Source organism: Tinamus guttatus, unplaced genomic scaffold (assembly GCF_059628265.1).
Source record: "Tinamus guttatus ecotype Peru unplaced genomic scaffold, ASM5962826v1 Tinamus_guttatus_pri_ptg000287l, whole genome shotgun sequence".
Lineage (NCBI taxonomy): Eukaryota > Metazoa > Chordata > Aves > Tinamiformes > Tinamidae > Tinamus > Tinamus guttatus.
This window is the reverse complement of record NW_028288821.1, coordinates 14469480-14482051: the sequence shown is the minus strand read 5'-3', so window position 1 is coordinate 14482051 and position 12572 is coordinate 14469480.

The following is a 12572-nucleotide window of genomic DNA, read 5'->3' as shown; positions in this document are numbered from 1 at the left end:
AAAACTTCACCTTTTTTCAGGCATTCTACATAATTTTTCTCTTCTTATTTACTGCCATGTATCATTGCATCATGGAAGTGGTTTTAATTACTCCTAAGTGACTTAGCTAATAGTATTTTGTTAAAACGTTACTGACACGGGGCAAATCACAGGCCACTCATAGTTGTAATTTTACTATTTTGCAGTCAGCTTGCAAACCTGCTCCCACCAGAACAATACAGAGCCAAAGGCTTTCCTTACCCTGGAGTTAAAAGAATAAGAAAAACATTAATGCATGTGTGCATTCCTAATGGGTAAAACAAATCAGATAAAGTTCCAAATTATCTGCTAATTCAGACTCAGTGTATTATTCATCTTTAAGCAGTGTTTGCACGGAAAAAGCACAGCGAGAGAGCAAAGCTCACAGCAAGGCTTGCAAGTACACTGGGCAAAACGCAGCGCTGTCCGCGTGGGAACGCGGCTCCGGCGCGCCTTCACCTGCGACACTAGTCCCAGTTACTGCCATGGTCCAGCCTGATCAGCACAACAGTCCTCTGACTGCAGAACAGTTCGCTTGCTTAAATAATGATTAAATATTGACGTATCTGTATGATCTAGGCTACTATCGAAAGGAGACAGAGAGCACAAAAGGGAACGCAAGAGGAAAAGAGTGAGGAAAACAGCATTCCCTGAGATCTCAATGAGCGGGAAAAGCGGCAAATCTTAGAGACAAACAGAACTGATAAGCAGCAGCTTTCTGGGAGCGGGACAAACCTGAGGGACCCTGCACAGCAAAGGCAAAGGCACCTGCCTCGGCCACCGCTCAGCTGCCTTCTCTGTATCACAAACTCGATTTGGTCTCCAGGGAAAGTCACTGCCCGCAATTGCAACTGGAAGAAAGAAATTTGCCTGTGACTGCCTGCCCACCTCTGCTGGCAGGGTAATCCCACAGCACCTCACTGAAGGCACTGATTTAAGAGCCTGTACAAAAACAAGTGCCTTTCCGCACGGCCAAGAGGAAAGGGGATGAAATTCGGCAGTACTTACAAGGGCAGCTGGTCTTTGCAAATGTCTGAGCACCAACACTCAGCCTAGGACAACCCAACGTTATTCGCTTAGGAAGGGACGCACACAAGCTCGCTTCCTTTCTTCCAAGCACTTGCACATTTGCCTGTTACTACATTACAGCCTCACTGGAGGGACCAGCTCTGGTCCTGAGCTGTCCAGAGCTAACACCTACGACCCCACAGTAACTGAGCGGCTGCAGTTCCTGCTCCTATTAAAGCACTCCCCTATTTGCCAGAAATTCAGCATGTTCCTACACAGGAGCTGTCAGCAGAGCTGCCACACGAGTGACACTCCAGCAGAGACCAGAGGTGCTCGTGAACTTGCCACAGAGCCAGCTGGGATCGAGCCGCGGCCGCCGTCACAGCAAGCGGCCACCAGCGCCGGCGCGGCCAAGGCGGCGGCCCCTCGGCGCCCTCACGGAGCGCCAGCACCACGACAAGCAGCCCGAGGAGCTGGCACCAGCGCCCTCACGGAGCACCAGCACCACGACAAGCAGCCCAAGGACCTGGCACCGCACTCGAACGTGCCAAGGCAAACGCTGCGTTTCTGCCTGTGCTGAACACGGGGCTGGTTTCTGTCCAGCACTGACTCAGAGGAATGTTTCAAGCCTTCCTCACCAACAAGTCCCCAAACTGTACTGAAATATTGAATGTCAGGCACAGACATCTAAGTGTCAGCCCTGGAATACACGGGCCATCTTAATGCTACCGTAATAACGAGGGAAAAGTCTTCACAGAAAAGGTCTATTTGCGCTTTTTGTGACATACTGTGGCCCCTGGGACACCCTCACAGACCAGCTGAGGGTACCCGGCACCCGCTCGGCTCAGCAAGAGCGAACCCAGGACTTTCACAGCATTGGCATGGTTTGGTTTCTCAGCATTTCCTTTCTTTACCATTTGGGTCTTTTGTTTTTCCTTTGGTCTAGACAGAGATTAGGAATGTCAGAGAGCGCAATTTGGGGAACAAACCTAATTACTGCTGAGTCTCAGTACAGACGGTCATTAATGTAATTGAAGTAACCAGACTAAGAAAATTTAATTTAAGAGTTTTGTCTAAATATAGCAAACTTGCAATAACAAGGATTCTTTTCATTATATTTTACTAAATTATTGTTTATAGTTATATGAGCATATCTATTACATACTCTGCTTAGAAAAGAGTATGATATTGCCACTAAAGCAGACAAGTAGCATAAACACCATAATTAAAAGGGATAACGTTTTCCATCTGCCTTTAAATGGATCCTATACTGGGTTCTCACATAGGTTTACAGTGTTGACAGTATCTTAGCAGAGATTTACTGTTTACAGTAAATCCACATTGGTCTTATGCATTCCCACTTGCGGCGACACACCATCTCATTTTTCAACCATAATTTTGTCACATGGAAGAGAAAAGTGCAAAAAGTAGCTCTCTGTTATGTACCTTTGGGAATCCAGTATCATTTTAGCTCTTTTGAGAATCAGTTAATTATACTGGCTGTTTTCTCCTCTATATTTCACCTCGGTTTGCAAACTGTTCTCTCTTCTCATCCCTGTGTGAGGATGTTTTAACTCCACAGTACATACAAGAGTACTGCTGTTCATAATTAATAATGGAAAAATTGTCTTCTAAGAAAAAAGGAGATTAATAATTCTCTTCTGAAAAACACCACAGTTTACCATATCACAACTTTGGCCCAGTAATATTTCAGAGCAAAGACGCACTGTACATTTGTTCTTACAAAGTCTTTATTGCACCTCTATAAATAATCAACAAATAAAGCTATCAAAATCATAATGCATCCACCATAAAAGGCTGAAATTTGGCCAATGAGTTGTAAGTAATAACTCAAGCAGCTCCTTTCACATGCACAGTAAGTATTTGCCTCTTGCGTGATTTTTATGCCTTTATTTTAATACATTTTCTATTCTCAAAGAAATTATTATGGCTCATTTTGACACCTGTTCTTCAAAGAATTACAGGAAGGATTCTTAAAAACATACTTTACAATGTTTTATATAAACCTGCCCATTTCTATCAGACACTACAATAATTATTTTAAGTTATGAGCAACTGCTTTTCATATTCATGTTCATTTCATATTCATATTCATTCATATTCATTAGCAGTGGGCAGATATCAGAAGCATGTGGATGACTGAAGGGAGCTCAGAAATTTAGAATTAATGTCTGCTATAAAGTGCTGCAGGGAGCAGAAGTGGGAAAAGCAAAAGCACGCTGTACACCACAGAGCTTCTAGGAGAAGAGCCATAGCTGGTAGATAACTTGCAGCCGACTGTCCAGTTTAGAAAATACCATAATTCAGCCTTCACTGCTAGATATGGAAACAAAATAAAATGCTGTTTGCTAACAGAAGCAAGGAAAAAAATATTACAACAATAATGACAGTTATCCTAATTCTAATCACTTCAATAGTGCTTGTCATTTGTGCTTCATAAAGCACCTTATAAACAATGTCATTTGCTTCCATTCTGACAGAAAGGTAACTGAGGTACACAGAGAGGAAGACAAACAGAAATTAAAATTGCATGTACCATTTGCACTGCACCAGGTATTTTCTCTTCATATTCACTAAGAAATGACTATTTGGAGGGGCAAACCACACATAGGAAGCATATATACTTCACTAAAGCCAGCTGTTAAAACGTTTACAATCAAAACTCTTCTAAGAGCAAGTATTATTCAAAAGGAACTGGAGGAACTATCCGATCTCTTCTGATAAACTACAGCTAAAGGCTTGGACAGTCTCTCCTTTGTTATAGTTCCTATCTACCTTCCCCCTTTATTGAATCTTTATTGTCTCAATATGAAAATGCATTATTAACATTAGTTTGACTGCTAATAAAAATACGACTTTGAGTACCACTCTTGTTTTGAGAGAATTTCCTTCACCTGCCTCGGTTTTCCCCTCGTGCTGCTTCCTGTGGACACGCTTGCTGTCAAGGTTCATCACAGATTCTGACAGCTGGGCTTACTTTTTATTGGACTGAGAAAAATGAAATAGGTTTCATGAACATTTCCACTGGAAATAAGATCATGGCCCAGATTCAGCTAAACAAGCAAATACATAACTCATATCATGAAAGCAATTCTGCTAAAACCAACCTTGTTTTTTTAGGAAAACATCTTGTAAGCCAGAATAAAGAAAAACAAACACAAAATAAACCACTCCTGTACATTTGCTCCAACCCAGATCTAAGACTCGCCCAAGTCCTGGGTGCAACCAGCAGTGCAGGGTGTGAATTCCTTCCTTTGAGGGGCTGGGCAATGCCCTGGCCTCACAAATCCACCCTGTCACGCGACAGCAACAGGATTCGACTGATGGAAGGAATCACTCAGAGAGCTCATCGCACTTAAGGGTGCTATGAAAACCCACAAACACAAGCAACCCATAAATTACTTAACAACAACAACAAAAAACGCTCACATAAACAGGGAGAAAAGGTCAGACTTTGTCATATTACTCAGCGTGCACAAATTATACAGATGTTAAAGGAGGAGATTTGAAATGCCAGTATACAGCTCAAATCAACATGCTTAAATAAAATATGTTCTGCAAGAAGTTGCAGCATGAGCTTTACTTCTAATTATCCGAGAGTTAGGCAGTCACTGGATATTAGGTTTGCTTATTATGTGTATACTGCACTTATTAAATGCAGTAATCACTATTTATATTTACAGTTAAGAACATTGCCAACTATTTTGAAAACAAGCTCAGAAAGAACACCTTCAGTTGAAACCTATTTGGTTGACTAACTACTGCTCAGTAGGTTTATTTCATTTGACAACCGCTGTAATAGAAGGTTGCATCAGGAGAATCAACTATTTTTCCAATTGAAATACAAAAAATGTATTTGAGAAGTTGCCTTGTACTTCAAAATACAAAGAAAAATATCCTTTTCATATTAACAGCTATATCTCTCAAGCGTGCTATTATACTTCACCCACAAAAAGTCCATCCTGCAGGAACTGAAGAGAAAGTGCTTTGCACTGTAGAAATATCAGTCTGCAGCACTCGACTCTTCAGTCAAATCCTCCACAAACGCTAAGATTTTAGAGAATGCTCCTATTCTGTATGAAGTGTGGTATCACACTAGTCATCGTGCTTTCTAACTAACTTTGGCTATTAAGGTCTGTACACAAGTTCAGTGCCCTCTTCAATGAAGTCCTGACATAGACTCATTATCATCATTACCAGATATCAAAGGCAATAAAAGAGGCAATTTATGACAGAGTAATAATAATTAATGGTGTGGTAACATACTCCAAACCTCATGAAAGCATTACCAATGTAGAGCAACTGGATTATACATTAGCAATCTCTGAACAAGGATATTTTTGCTTAAGGAAAAATGGGTAATGATCCAGAAACTACAGAGATACGTTGCAATAATTGACTTTTTAACATGCAAGAAACCAGAGGGGCACAATGATCTTCTACAGAACCCGATGCCTGTAATATTTTTAAGAAATTCTATTTATAAATGACATTTTGGGGAGGAGTGTTCAGGATATGCTTCAGTAGATATACAGTTAACCAGTTTAGATGTTTATCAAGCTCATGCTCTACAAGATTTAAGACAAACAACGTTAATGGCCACATTCTGCATTCAAACTGAGTCCCACAAGATCTCAAGAACCATGGAAAATTTTCTTCCAATTTCAGAAGGAATGGACAAAAAAAAAAAATCATAGTGTTTGAGTTGCTCGTGTCTCTCTCCTGCCTAAATAAACGCTTAGCTCTGCAAGACCCACGCAGAGGTGTCCCGCCGCGGCGCTGCCCGAGAGGTCGCACAGCAGCTCATCACCTGCCCATCGACAGCTGGGACTGCGCTAGCTCCGGAGGGTCCTTTGAGTCTGAGCACAAATCCGGAGGCGTGGACAAGCTCAAACATCTATGACAAATGACGTTCTACAAAGAGAATCCTTTTTTTTTTTTTTTTCTTTTTATTCTTAACATAGTCTCAGTCATAGTACCACAACTAATTATAATTTTTTTTGGTCAGGACTTAGCATACTAATTATTATTTTTTCAACATGTCCCTGAACCCAGGAGAATTAAAAAGTGAGATCATCTCCACATTCAAATGATGATCTTTTTTTTCCCTAGATTATCATTTTATTATATTCTTGTTACCATATTTTGCAGCACTGTAAGTTCTTATTAAATATTCTTTGATGGAAACAAAAAAGAAAGGAAAACTTGGCCAGTGGCTAGGAGACATTCTTACGATACGTGTCAGATCATCATTCAAATATGCCCCTTTTTGCAAATTGATTCAGAGCAAGGATACAATTTATAAGGGTATCTCTAGCTGCCTCAATCATTTCTCTGTGCTAACAGTCAAACCACTTACATGAGAGTCTTAAAAGAGACTCCCTGTGCCTATGCATGTTCTCCTGTGAAATTAAATATTGATCTTATATCTGTTTTTTTTTCCTCCTTTCAGACTTTGTGGGAATGCTTTACTCAGATCGAAAGAGAAAGTATTTTTCATAACCAAAGAACGGTCTGATTTTCCCTTTCGTGACTTTCTGCCTCATTTCCTTTTTATCACCTGGGTGTTTGGGGCTGTTGAGCGCTTGCCCCGCTCCTTTCTGCGTTGCAGCTCTCCTTCTGGCGGTACCTTCCCGGCGGGAGGAGCGCTCTGGAGATGCGGTATGAGGAAACCAGCCGACACAGGAGATGAACGCAGAAGCCTGCCTGAGCTCTTGCTGCATGCCAAGCAGCAGGCCTGGCCCTCCTTTCACCACTAATTCCAAGGCACTCATGGGCAATTGTAATCTTCATATAAATGCCTCCTCCTGCTTTCCCTGAGGAGAACTGCCTCAGGAGGTTTCACCTGGATTCTTATAGTAGCTATAGTTTTTGTTTGTTTTTAAATGCATCTTTTCACCATTCACTCTCTTACATTTTCCTCCAGACACTTATTTTAATTCTATTTCTTATTTCTTGTTCTGACCTAATTTGCATTTGACGAAAGGACTCCCAATAAGACAAGGCAGAAATAATAATTACAAAAACACTGCAATGGAAGGTATTTAGAGGTATCTCCATTTCATCATGGCATTTTGTGCATCAGTAGAAAGAGAGAAATCCTGAAGATAGTGGAAGAAAAATCTGCTCATTTAAATTCATTATTAAAATGATATCAATACCAGGACAGCAGTCTAGTTATAAAAAAACCTTACATTGCTCTCACTTCAAAGAGATGGGTCGCAAAACTTCCCATTTAATCAGGCATTTCCACACTTAGCTGTCTTGCAGGTCTCCATTAACATATTCTTTCAATTCGCATGAAGTTTACTTATTTCTATTTAGACATATTTCTTACTCTTACTGTTTTACCGCTGTTTGTTAGCACTTGCCATCAGAGATTTGCTGTTGAAATTGAAATAATTTCAGTGACTAGAGAGAGGCGATAGACTTTTCCTAGTTATTTTACTCTGATCAAGACAAATGTTCTATCCCCAAAGAGAAAATTTCTTTCGCTCTACTTAATTCATATATTTAAGTTTCTCAAGTTTATACTAGAATAGGTAAGAAAGATCTATTCCGAAGATTAGCAGACATATTTGATTATATGAAAATTTAAAAAATCAAGATCTAGACTGAAAATCCTTCAATTAAGGCTGCTTCCAACTAGTTTAAAAATATTAGATATACTGCAAAGATTATTTCTGAAACGATACACAATTCTCCATCTATATCAAGTGGAGCTCTGTAATTCCTTGTGTGTCCCAAGACAGTCTCCTGTAAGTTTTAACCAAACTAGTTTGGAAACAAAAACGAGTCCCTGCACTATTAGAATACCTTTCCTCCACGCCTTGAAGACACTCTCAGCTTCAAAACTGGTCCGTAGTTTAAAAGTCCCCGTGTGAATATTTGGCCTACTTACAAACTCTGCTCTTCATTAGACTCTTTGTACAATCACACCTTAATCTCTTATCTCATTAATTTATTTTATGACCCGAGCTTACTGGTCTCTGATCTTTTCAGATCTCATTTCACAATGTCCAAAATGTCCCCACAAGCGTGCCGCTTAACCATAATACATAATTATCCCCCATTTTTAATAAGCTGGGAGAAATTTTGCCAGTATTTCAGTAATTTCTTTTCATTATCCTCATTTGAATCAACCAAAGCATTATTATCCTGTCATTGTCTCTATATGCTCGGAATTTCCAATTCTGGCTCTCTATTGTGCAAGTGAACAACATTCTTTGTGAAATTTTGGTCACTTACACAACTAAATTGCTTAAAGTCTCGTGACTGATTTTTTTTTCCCTTTTGAGAAGGACAAGCTTTTATATTCCTATGAAGTCAATGCAGCTGACATGAAAATTTACACCTAGAATAGTTGTGCTTAATTTGTTTGTTTAAATATTATCTATTGCACAAGTCTACTAAGATATATAAGCACATGGAAAACCTGAACCATAGCAACAGACCATTGTAATACAGGGAAAAAAAACTATTCGTGTTAGGAAAAATAGGGATTGTAAAACACAGAAATCCTTCTAATAACATTAAGGATTTCAAGTGCCAAGACAATCACATTCACCAAGTCAGACTTGTAAGCTCTGCAATATTAGCAACAACTGGCCATCATGAGAAGAAAAGGAAAGACAAAAAAAAAGAAAAAAAAAGATAACAACAGTTAACATGGAAGAAATCTGAGTAACATATCAGGCTCCTTGATATTTTGTCTAAAGCACCAGCATTTTATCTATTTGGGATCAGTGAAACTTGATCTAAGCCGGGAGCAGTATTTATCTTGTCAGCTCAATGGCTAAAAGAGTTGAATCTGTTCTAAGCAGTGTGGGCAGTTTCTGCTGATCACTGGCCTGAATGATGTGGATATTTTCCCAGATCATCATCTTTAATCTCACTTGAGCAATCTGATCTGGACAGCAGGGAAGCTGCGCTGCCGACAACCTCTCAAAAACTCTAATTGCTGGAATTCCCCAAGAGAATCTGGGAAGAGAGGAAAGCAAAAGGAAACCTGGTACACAAAGAGGCAAACAGATTAAATGCATTTGAATATATTGTTCTTTGACCTTACGTGTGGCTGCTATATGGTCTTTTGCCTCTGCTATGTCTGCTTACATCATTTAATTCATCATCTTCAGAGAATAAGGCTAGTAAGATATTTAGTAGATAAAGCAATGAAAAGAGAATATTTAACATTAATACGTGCGTATTGTTTCATTTAAATCACAGAGTGCTTGGGATTTGCCTCCATCTTTTAAAATCTCTAGGATGAAATAAAGCGCAGTGAAATTTTGCTATTCACAAGTCAGAATGTACTGTTTATTATGGACTTAACTAGTACCTTACATTTTGTAGCTGCTGGATGCATTGAAGCTCACTGATGAGGCAATATTTGTTAACTGACACACTGTGCTCAACAGACATATTAAAACCTTTTGCTTTTTGGGGGGTATTTTAGAACTTGGGCTGAATTTCAGTTCTGGTGCATGAAAACCCAAGACATAGAAATATAGGATTCCAAAGAAATTTACCCAAACTAAGAAATTCAGCAAATTCAGATCCACTCCGTTGAGAAAATCTAAAAATTAAACGTGTTCTGAGTCCAGCTCAGCTACAGCTGGTTCCCAACTAAACATGTCTGCAGTTGCTCAGCTTGGATGGGTACAGAGATGCTTCCCCGTTCTCACGCTGATGAGAGCGCGTCGTTGCCAAACTCAAACACACTTGTTCAAACAACCTTGAAGTCCTCCTCTCAATATACCCCCTCTATGAAAACTTGACCCTTCTACAAGCGAGCCCAAAGAATATGGGCATGACCAAGGCTCAGCTACTTAAGAATTCCAACAAATGTTGACAGATACTTTCTTTCCAAAATATTTTCTCAGCTCTAGCACTTATTTACAGTGAAGACTGTTGTTACTTGCTGCACTTCATTTTCCCAGTCCTCAAACTGTAAACTACATGGAAAATAAGAAGTTACTGCACAGAAACAAACAAACAAACAAAAAAGCAAAAAAACAGAAAACCCAAAAAACAGCACTGTCTTCAGTATAGTCACCCACTGATATAAGGAATGGATATTTAATATTTATTTCTGGTATCTGACTAACACACATGCATTTTCTTCCTATTAGACAACTTGGCGCACAACAGCTGGGCATATACTGTGATTTGGTTGATAAATTTTCCTGGCAGCTTTGCAATACTCATGTAATTGTCTGAAGAAATTCCACAAGCGTAATACGCATACCATCATTTTCAGGATACCACCTCCGGCTACTCAATAAAATGGCTCAAGTGAATAATTTTACCAGTCTATTCACCACTGATACATATCAAAACAATATATCTGCTTCTCTTCACCCAAGTCATTCATTATTTAAACATTCCCATCTGGCCACTGGATGCCCTTGCACACTGAATCAGCTAACACATGCTTCTCGTCACCATTTCTCCTCCTTTGTTTGATAAAATATACAGTGATTATTTTCACTATGTTTTCCAACTTGCAGAGGCAAATTAGAAGCGGGAAAGAAAAAAAAAAAGAACAGAGATGAAAACCGTGAAAACTGGCAGCCAACATATCAAGACACTTTCTGATGTTAAAGTTTTAAGTCATTCTTGATGCCCTTCTTTGATATGGGAGCAAACATGGCAGCTGTAGATGGATTTCAGTTCAACAATTCCTTCTGTCCTAATGGGCAAACCATGGCTTGTCTGCCGCTGAAAGAAACGTGACTACATCTAAACCAAACACAGCTGAACAGTTCCCACTTCCCGTGTGGAGACTTCCGCCCAGCACTTCAAGGCCTTCAAGATCTACAAAAAATTAACTCTCAGAGGCCGCCGCAGATGTCATTATTTCGTGGGGATGAAGAAAGTCTTCACGAAGGGAAAAAAATAAAGCTTTTTTTTCAACATAAATTCTTAAAGTCTCTAAAGTAATAAATGTAATCACAAACCTAAAACTGCAAAATGTATAGAAAAAGAAAATATTTAAATATTTCTCTCACCCCAAGGCATTTAGCCAAGGCCTAACTGTCCAAAATGAGGCTGCAAAGACCGAGGCCAACTTTTGATCCTTCGAGGTCAAGCAGCAAACCCATCAAAAACCAACAGAACTTCTCACAAGTTAAAACACAGCAAGTAAGGCTGGTGCTATAATGAGGCATATAGTAATTCATCCAACATGCCACTAGAGCATAGGATCTAAGAGAAACCGCATTTAAAATTCTGCTTTCCCGAGCACGGGTAGCGCCTGCCACGGCCAGCGCTTTGCAGAGCTGCCTCCTGGGATGCCGCCTCGCCTGGGGGCACCCACCAGGACCAGGGCTCTCCTCGCCTCCCGCTGCGCGGCGGCCCACGCAGGAAACGCGGGACGGCCAAGAAAGCAGGGCACAACCCACCCGTGCAGCTCCCACGAGGCAACTGGGGTCCTCCTCATGAGGCCCGCGCTAACTGGCGTCCCACGGATCCATACTGAAACGCACCTTGATTTAGCTCGATGAGTTGTTTCAGGTCAGATGATTTGATCCAAAATAAAATATAGTCATAGCTCAAGAGGAAAAGCAGCGATTTTCAGTTTAGCCCCTTACGCAGAAACCACTCTATTAGGGGAGAGGGAAAGAAAGAGAATTCTAAAGCTAATTCTCAGGATTTCATTAAATTTTAATACAGAACAATTCAGGGTAAAAATACTAATTTCTTGTGGTGAATCATGAAGCTTCATCTGAAATGATCCTTTAGTTTACCAGGCTGTGCTGGCTGTTTCCAAGGTACCACATTTGAGCAGACAAATCCATTAAGAATTCAATTCACATTTCTTGACCCTCCCAATTTTTTTTATCAGGAGTCCTACCCTAATATATATGTTTTTCTTTAAGTTGAAAACCCCGAAATCATGTAGTTGTGACAGAATGCATCTATTTCACTTTTTTTGATAGACACATCCTCAAAATCAGGAGGAAAAATACTGAAGTTAATCCTTATGCTTAAAATAGCATAATTTAGACACTATGATATGTTTTTCTGGACAGTTACAATTTTTCACTTTAAGCAGTTACCACTAGTAGAAATAACAAAAAAAAAGTTAAAAGACATTGTATAAGCTTAACTGAAAAAAGCAAAAAACTTCAGTCAAGCAGAACCTTGTGAAGTACTGACAGTAGAGAAAATCCCCCTCTTACTTATAATCAAATAAATTTAGTTTTCAGCCTCCTTATGCCATGACCATTACACTTCTTTTTTCTTCCATTTTTTGAGATTCTTTTGATAAAAATAGAAAAATAAGAAAAAGCATAAGATTTTAATTTGTATTTATATCACATGCATCTGAAATAAGGTGTGCTTTCTTGATATTACCATAATTTCCAATACTAATTGGAATGCTAATACTGTTAATTTATTCAGCCCTTCCATGAATCACCTTTCTTAAAATAACTAATGATTGCTCCTGCCCAAACAAATTCCAAACAAGAGACTTTTCTTTAACTCTTTTCATATATAGTCAAAAAAAAAAAAAAGTCACC